General features: G+C 40.5%; 1 pseudogene; it reads left to right on the top strand.

The window, feature by feature from the left end:
* The first annotated feature begins 4,670 nt into the window (after nt 1–4,670).
* LOC147421842 (probably inactive leucine-rich repeat receptor-like protein kinase At5g48380 pseudogene) lies at nt 4,671–6,403 on the top strand (annotated as a pseudogene).
* The last annotated feature ends 2,094 nt before the right edge of the window (nt 6,404–8,497 follow it).

Below are 8,497 nucleotides of genomic sequence, written 5' to 3'. Positions count from 1 at the left end.
CTACCTAGTAGTTGCGCTCAGACAGCAGGGCAGGGACGTCTGCAGGGGGATGTCTCAATTCAGAGCGGCAGTGACGATTGCCATTGCCCGAATGTGTGTGTGTGTGTGTGTGTGTGTGTGTGTGAGAGAGAGAGAGAGAGAGAGAGAGAGAGAGAGAGAGAGAGAGAGAGAATCTCGTGCTGCAGCTTTGCAGCTAAACGATCGAGAGAACCACCGGGGGGGCAGGGAGCACGCGGTAGAGCGCGTGCACTCGTTGCATCTAAGAGCAATTCAAAGAACTTAAGCAATTCAAAGAATCTTTGGAACAAATTAATTAATGAAACGCAATAGACCCATTTTACTACTTTAAAACTGAAATAACATTTACGCAAAGTTTCCATCTTCACTGAAAACATTGAAAGTATCTCTGACTCAACTCTCCTCTAAGCCTTCTTTTGCAAAGCCAAAAAAAAAAGCCAAGGCTCTCCTCAGCTTTAAGTGCCACGGGTCCCAACCATGGGATCAATGGCTCTTGTACAAAATCAAGGGCCCTCGCAGATCTTGGCCGTCAATGCGTAAAAAATAAACTCGGGAATTCGAGTTTAGTTTTTATGGTAGGGTCCACGAAAACTAAACTCGGAATCCCGAGTTTAGTTTTTATGTCGAAATCTATTGTTTTGAGTTTAAGATTATGAAAAAACACATCTATTTCAAGAAAGCAGTGGTGAGGGTTCAAATCCCGGCTGGGGAAGCGCAAGCATCCCCAGATTAGGTTCCCCGTGGTTGGAAAAACTAAACTCAAGATCCCGAGATTAGTTTTGAAAAATCTAAACTCGGAATCCTGAGTTTAGTTTTGACAGATCGATGGTCCACATTGATCTCTCACTTAGGACCATTGATCCCATGGTTAGGACATCTATACTCTTTATAATGCAGCTTAAAATTTTCAAGGAAGGAGAGGGTGTCCACTTGTCACTCCTTGGTTCATTTCAAAAAACACCTTACAAAACATCTAATCTAAAATGCAAAGTAAAGGGTAAGATTGTAAGAAATGATAGCCTTTTCCTTTTCAAATGTAAGAATTGCCAAGTCTTTTCAAATGTAAAATCAAGAGACTTTCTATTCCACATAAAATAAATGTTGAAGTTCGATTGCACATAACAAAAAAAGGATAACTTTAGTGGAGGTTTTGTTACTTAATACGAATTTACTTTTTGAAGATATAACTTGGTTTTATCTTTTAAAGAGGCTTCTTTCAAGACCAATATTGATATGTTTTAGAAAACTTTGAAAGTATGTATTTCTTTATAAAGCATGAAAAAAGAAAAAAGCTCCCTTAACGTTGACTTGGGGTTGTCTCGCTTTAAGTACGTGCATGACATGCAAATGCAGGGATCATTATCCACATTATTGCCCATGAGAGAGAGAGAGAGAGAGAGAGAGAGAGAGAGAGAGAGAGAGAGAGAGAGAGAGAGAGACCACCACATTGCTTATATGTGTGTGTGTGTGTGTGTGTGTGTGAGAGAGAGAGAGAGAGAGAGAGAGAGAGAGAGAGAGACAGAGAGAGACCATCACATTGCATGTATGCATACACATGTACATTTATGAGGGGAAGAGAGAGAAAGAAAGATTTTACCGTTGAGCTCACACACTTTTCAAATTTTCAAGATATTATTTTTTAGCATTAGTGTATTTTTAAAAGGATAGCTAAAGTTTTTCACCCGTAGAAAATGGATTAAATGTCCGACAAAGACCAACCCTCACATTAACACCCCAAATGAGTAGAGAGATTCCCAGTTGATGGACCTTTTACCAATTCTTGGATATTTTGCTCTTTTATTTTTAAGAGTTAACATGTGGGCCAAGCTTAAAAATCTATAAATTTCTTAAATTTTTGTAGGCAAGGGTGCCAATCTAAAATCAACGGGAGAGAACACCACAAATGGATAGAGAGATTTCCCAATTGATGGACCTTTTATCAATTCATGGATATTTTGTTCTTTTTATTTTTAAGAGTTAACATGTGGGTCATGCTTAAAAATCTATAAATTCCTTAAATTCTGGAAGGCAAGGGTGCCAATCTAAAATGAGAGAGAGAGAGAGAGAGAGAGAGAGAGAGAGAGAGAGAGGATAGGGGGGAGGACAATTGTTAAGTGCCGTATTTAATGTGTTGAAATGCAAAGTCCAACAAATGATGCAAGAGGAGAGAGGAAGACATAACAAAATGCTCGCGTGTAACAACAATCTAAAGTGACTTTAAAAGTTACAAGACAAGCCTTCAACAAAAGAGAATATCTATGGGGAGGAAGAGGAGGAGAGAGAGAGAGAGAGAGAGAGAGAGAGAGAGAGAAGATAAACAAGAAGAAAAATTTTAATGCCATCGGAACAATCCCAAAAGATATATCTCACAACATGGGTAAGAATGAAGTCATTTTTGTTTCATCTTCTCTCTCTCTCTCTCTCTCTCTCTCTCTCTCTCTCTCTCTCTCTCAAACACACACACACACACACACATGTTTTGATAAAATGAAATGTTGTAGGAACATCCAATGAGATCTCAAATATCTATCCGATGGTGTAGAGAGAGAGAGAGAGAGAGAGAGGTAGACCAATCATAGCCATCGATATTTTTCTTTTCAAAAGAAAGAGAAAAAGGAGTTCACTTCTCCTTTTTAAATGTCCACCTCGGATAGTCACTTCAACTAGAGGGTTTTTTTTTTTTTTTTGGGGGGGGGGGGGGGTGGACGAGGGGAGCATAGAAACTTTGAATGTCATAGTTACTGTATTGGAACAATAGCAAGATGCCTCTCTGTGACAAATGTGACAAACTCAAGATATATGTGACAAATCTTTCCTTCAAGTATATATATGTGTGTGCGTGTGTGTGCGTGCGTGCGTGTGTATGTGTGTGTGTGTGTGAGCGCATGCGCTATGTGTACATATATACATAATTGGAACATATCATGATGTCTCAAGACCTATGTGAAAAATCTTCTCTTCAAGCATATATATATATATGTGTGTGTGTGTGTGTGTGTGTGTATGCGCGTGTGTGGGTGTGTGTACTATGTGTACTAGTATAGATATATATATGTATACATACATCCATACATACATACAAAGATAGAAACAAGTAAGAGAGTGGAGCAAAGATATTGAATCCAATTGCGTTCCTGTCATTGAAACCAATTCTAGAACTCACTCCATTTATAAAAAAAGTTTTATTATTATATTGAATTCTCTTAGATTTTATCTCTTCACACCATGCTAACTTATCTAATCTCTATAATCAAGCTTGGTAGCATTGCTAGATCAAGGTAGACCAAATGAAGGAATCTCTTTCTCTCTCTCTCTATCTATCTATCTATCTATCTATCTATCTATCTATCTATATATATATATATATATATATATATATATATATATATATATATATATATATATATATATATATATATATATATATACACACACACACAGCCCAATATATATATACACACACACACACACCCTAATAGAATTAGAGCACTCCTAAGTTTGTTGAACAAGGGATAGCACCTCATGAAAAATAATGTCTATGAGAAGGTTCCAATCTTCGTATCAAAGAATTCTTTACAGCATCTATTAAGAGGTCGTGTCATGCATCACTTTAATAAGATGCGATAGACTATACACGTAGGAAGGGAGTATTGACAGTGTTCCACTTGGAAGAGAAGATAGCCATATGAGAATAAAGGCATTGTTTCCTTGGCCGCAGCAACGCGCGGGTCACATACTATGGCACTTAAAGGGCAAGGAAAAGCTTTGGCAAAACCCTCGTCATCACCTCCAAGCCACTGCTGTTGTGCCTGACTTGACCTGAGTTGTAGCCAGGGCAGATTGCATCAAACCCAAGGCTTCCCTTTTTGAAGACCTGAAGCCATCGAGATCACTGCGTCGCAACCCATTGCCATAACCCATTTCACATCTGTAAGTTTTACCTCCGGCTCTACAAACCCTAAGACCACCATAAGTGTTCAAAGCCCCTTTTGTTCTCTTACAGTCCTGCCCTGCTCGTGCACGAGGCTGAGAGAGAAGAGAAGCACAAAAGAATCGGCATCCCTCACGGTTCAACCTCTAGGTAATGAGATAGATAGCAGTGCTCTGGACATTAAAGACCAGATAAACTAAAAGTGGAACCTGGCTATGGATTGTAGAGCAGGTCTTGAGCAGACCAGAGAAAGATTCCAGAGGCAGCAAGCAATGTGTTTTGGAAATGCTTGGCCTCACAGCTCCCATACTTGTGGTGAGAGTTGCAAATCATGCTAAGTACAATGGGATCATAGTTGCATTAAAAAGTCCAATGCCTATGCAACTCTTCAATTGTTGATACAACATGCACTGGCTACTCTGTATACTTATTGAAGATGCAAAATGAAACAATTTTGCCTATCTGATTGCTGAGTATTTACATCACCCTCTTTTCTTGGTCATGCTTTTGAGGTTTTGAGGAGGGAAGAGTTCTCTTTCCTTGTCTGGTTGAGCGGGTATTTTTTCACTTGCTTTATGTGCCTACTCCTCCTTCCTTGTAGACATCAATCCTCATAGCTCTTTCACAAATCCTGTGGATGAAGCGCGCTCGGATCTTCTTCATTGGAAGAGTCTTTGTTGTGCTGATCTGCACATCTGTGTTGGAATTGTGAGAAAACACGATGGGTTGCGGCTTGGCTGGCCCCTTTCTTGGCATTCTCGCCCTTTCAATCCTTAGTCAAGCTCTTGCAGAGGATAATTCTCAATGCTTGCAAAAATGTTAGGTCTCTGTAAAAGATCCCACCAATCATCTGTCCAGTTGGATATTTGGCAATTTGTTGGAAAGGTCTGTCTACAACTTCATTGGCATCTCATGCTGGAATACTGAGGGCTTGGCAATAAAGCTTCAAAATGCAGGGCTTGAGGGGTCCTTTGCCTCTAGACTCACCCAATGTAGAGATCTTCAGAACCTTGAATTATCACAGAATGGCTTCACACCGGGTCCATATCCAACGATTTCTACAAGAGGTTCCTTATATTACTTCCCTTGATCTTTCACAGAATAGCTTCTCAGGAAAAATACCTTTCAATTTGGAGGATTGCCAATATCTTCAATCCCTTAATCTTTAGCATGACAAGCTTTCCGGTGAGCTCCCTGGTGGAATTGGCCTTTTGCCTAAACTATCCTCTTTTGGTGTGTCATGGAATTCGCTCACCGGACCAATCCCATCAAGCTTTGCTAATGGATTGGCTTCTACGAAGTGCAAGATAGGCTTGATAGTGGGTAGTGTAGTCACAATGGAAGCCATTGATCCCTGTGTGTGCAACCGGTGTTTGGTGCTTCTTCTTCAAAGACCACAAGATGGAAATTGTTCTCGCATAGGAGGAGCACAATTGGGGAAAGCGCACCCGCACCCTTAAATTAGTGATTGTATCCTTGTTGAGGTGCCTGTGAAAAAGTTCAAGTTGTCTGACCTCATGGCAGCTACTGATGATTTCAACAAAGATAACATAACACGAGAAGGATGGACAAGCACAATTTACAAGGGTGTTTTATTAGATGGGTCCATCCTAGCAGTCAAGCGGCTGCAGCGGTCGTCACAATTAGAGAAGGGATTTCAAGCAGAGATGGAGACCTTGGGGAGGGTGAGGCATAGAAACCCTAGTGTTTCCCTCTTGGGCTACTGTTGTGTAGGTTCCGAGGAAAAGCTTTTAGTGTAAAAACATAGAGTAACGGGGACTCTTAGAGAGTGCCTTCCTGACACACATGAAGATGCCAAGCGTGATTGGTTCACTCGCCTTAAGATAGGCATAGGGGATGTGTGGGTCTTGCTTGGTTACCATAGCTGAAACTCTTCCATCATACATCGCAACATCAGCTCTAATAGCATACTTCTTGTCAAGGATCATGAGCCAAGAATAACAAATTTTGGACTTGCCCGGCTCATGAATCCTATCGTCATTCACGATAGCACTGTTGTGCATGGTGGGTCATGTGGCTCCCGCGTATTCTTGAATGCTGGTTGCAACGATGAAGGTGCATGTTTTCAGTTTTGGTGCAATTTTTCTTGAGCTTGCAACGGGGCAAAAAGATAAGGATGTATGCAGGTTCAAAGGAAATTTATCAGAATGGGTCTCATTTCTGGCAAGCCATGGCCAAGCTTTGGACATGTCACTCATGGGGGGGGGGGGGGGGTATGATAATGAGTTGAATCAGTTTTTGAGGACTACATGTGCATGCTCCGCACAGAACCGAAAGGAACGACCTACTATGTATGCACTATATCAACTAATGAAGGTTACTGGTGATCAAAAGTTCAACTTTACAGATGATGAGTTAGCATCATTTGTGGACTTACTGAATGACGATGAGCCAGATGAATTGGTTGTCGCAATGGGAACTAAAGGTTGTTAAGGGGTAGGGAAGCGAGGGGGGGTCGCAGGTATTATGAGGAATGGACACTAAGTATCCATTCCCTACCCCTTAACAACCTTTAGTTCCCATTGCGACAACCAATTCATCTGGCTGGGAGCCATGGGGGAGTAGGTATTATGAGTGAATGGACACTAAGTGTCCATTCCCAACCGTCAAGGGTCGCTGGGAGGCGGGCCAAGCTCCTTGCATGCTAAAAGACATTTTCAGAGTCGCACACTAGTTCTGAATTGATGCTTCGCTTGCTGATGCGCCTCAATGCGTGCTGGACAACAACCTGCACCAGTGTTTAATTTCAGAGGACACACACAAACGAGGTTCATGGATTACGGGTGCTGACGGGGCATAAAATTATTGGCGATGATCGAAAAGAGGTTGATGATTAATTACGGCCGCTGATGGGGCATATAATCATTCGCAATGATTGGGAGGTTGCTGATGATTAATTACAGATACTGAACTGTTGTCAATCCGTCGATTGCTGCAGTGATTCCGCTCCAGAATTGACACTTGATGCACGGCCAGAATCGCCTGCCCGCCAACCAGTGACCTTGACGGTTCTCATGTGCAAATGAGAACTATAAGATTGTATTGGTTGTAAACTATGTTCTTGAGGCCAGCATGTATATTATGTGACCTGCGCATAATGTTCTTGAAAATGCTGAAGCTTTTGAAGTGTGTGTAATGGAATTTGACACGTATGTTTTGTTGGCAAGAATGCATGGGCAATTTTCACTTGATGTTACTGTCCAAGGAGGTCTATACGGGCATGTATGCCTTCATTTTCTTGCTCAAATCTCAAATTTTTGATTGTGCGTGCTTGTTTGTAGATTTGTACAAACTAGGTGATGCATGGATGACTATAGTGTTTGCTTGCATTTATTGAATGAGATGCTTTTGTTGTACACACAAAGATCAGTATCTTACTTTCTCAACATCATTTATGTTTATTTTTCCAACAATGCAGCTAAGAGGGCAAATTAAACATGTTCCTACCCTCAAACATGGAATGGACGATTAGGCAGCATAGCATTCTTTGTCAGTCTTATGCATTTGTGCAATAGTGTTTCACATGTCAAGACATCTTGTAGGATAGTTTTGGACTAAATAGTCTTAAGTATATAAAAAACAAAATTACTTATCGTTGGATTTACAAATGGGTACTAATGGTATATTTTAGCATAGTTTAATCTACATGATTGTTTGTAGTTTCAAATCAATAATTTTTGCCCGTTTGGTGGTATGCGATATTCAACACGTATAGATTGAGTGATTACAGATGCAATTCTATTACAATATTATTTATCTATAGTTTTTTTGGTGGAATAGGATGTCAAAATTGCTATGGACAAATACTATCATAAAGTTAATTTTTAATTATATGTATGGAATGTATTTATTAGCACTCTCTTTCAGAAGAAAGGGAGGGTGTATGCCGAGGGAATTTCAGCCCGTTGTCGGGGGATTTTTATTCCAAAGGTGAGCCGGGAAGGCACAGTGCCTCTGGCTGTAAGAGGTGCGAGGAAAAGAGTTGCACAGACACAATCAATGGAGACACAATCTTGAAATAGACAGCTTGGACCACCGAAACTTGAATACCCAAAACAGACATTGAACATTACCACTGCTTAATTTAAATGTTAATTGTGGAGTTTTAAGCTCCTTACATCGGCTTCACGTGCCTTAATTGGCCTACCAAGGTTATCTTATGTTTTTTGTCTCCTTCTTTTATCACATGAAAGTTGGTTATGGAGGTTCGGCTTAGAGTTGGCTTAGCATAGGATTAGAATGGCTTATGTGGAGTTTAGCTTAGGAGCGGTTTAGGATTATGATGACTGTCAAGATTTGGATTACGATTATGATAGATCGGCTTAGGATTATTATGAACCGGATTAGGATTATTGGGCTTGAATGAGATTTGAATCACTAGGGAGGTTTAGCTTAGGATTATGATGGTTAACAACCGTTAGCTTAGGATTATCATAGGTTATGAAAGGTTTGCTTTCGGATTCGAATGGCTATGAGGCTTAGTATAGGTTATGGACTTGTTTCTTAGAAGCAGCTATGGCAGTTTAA

The sequence above is a fragment of the Adiantum capillus-veneris genome, chromosome 27 (genome assembly GCF_014529385.1).
Source record: "Adiantum capillus-veneris isolate H3 chromosome 27, ASM1452938v2, whole genome shotgun sequence".
Taxonomy (NCBI): Eukaryota; Viridiplantae; Streptophyta; class Polypodiopsida; order Polypodiales; family Pteridaceae; genus Adiantum; species Adiantum capillus-veneris.
Note: the sequence above shows the minus strand (reverse complement) of the source record. Positions and strands in the feature narration are given on the sequence as shown.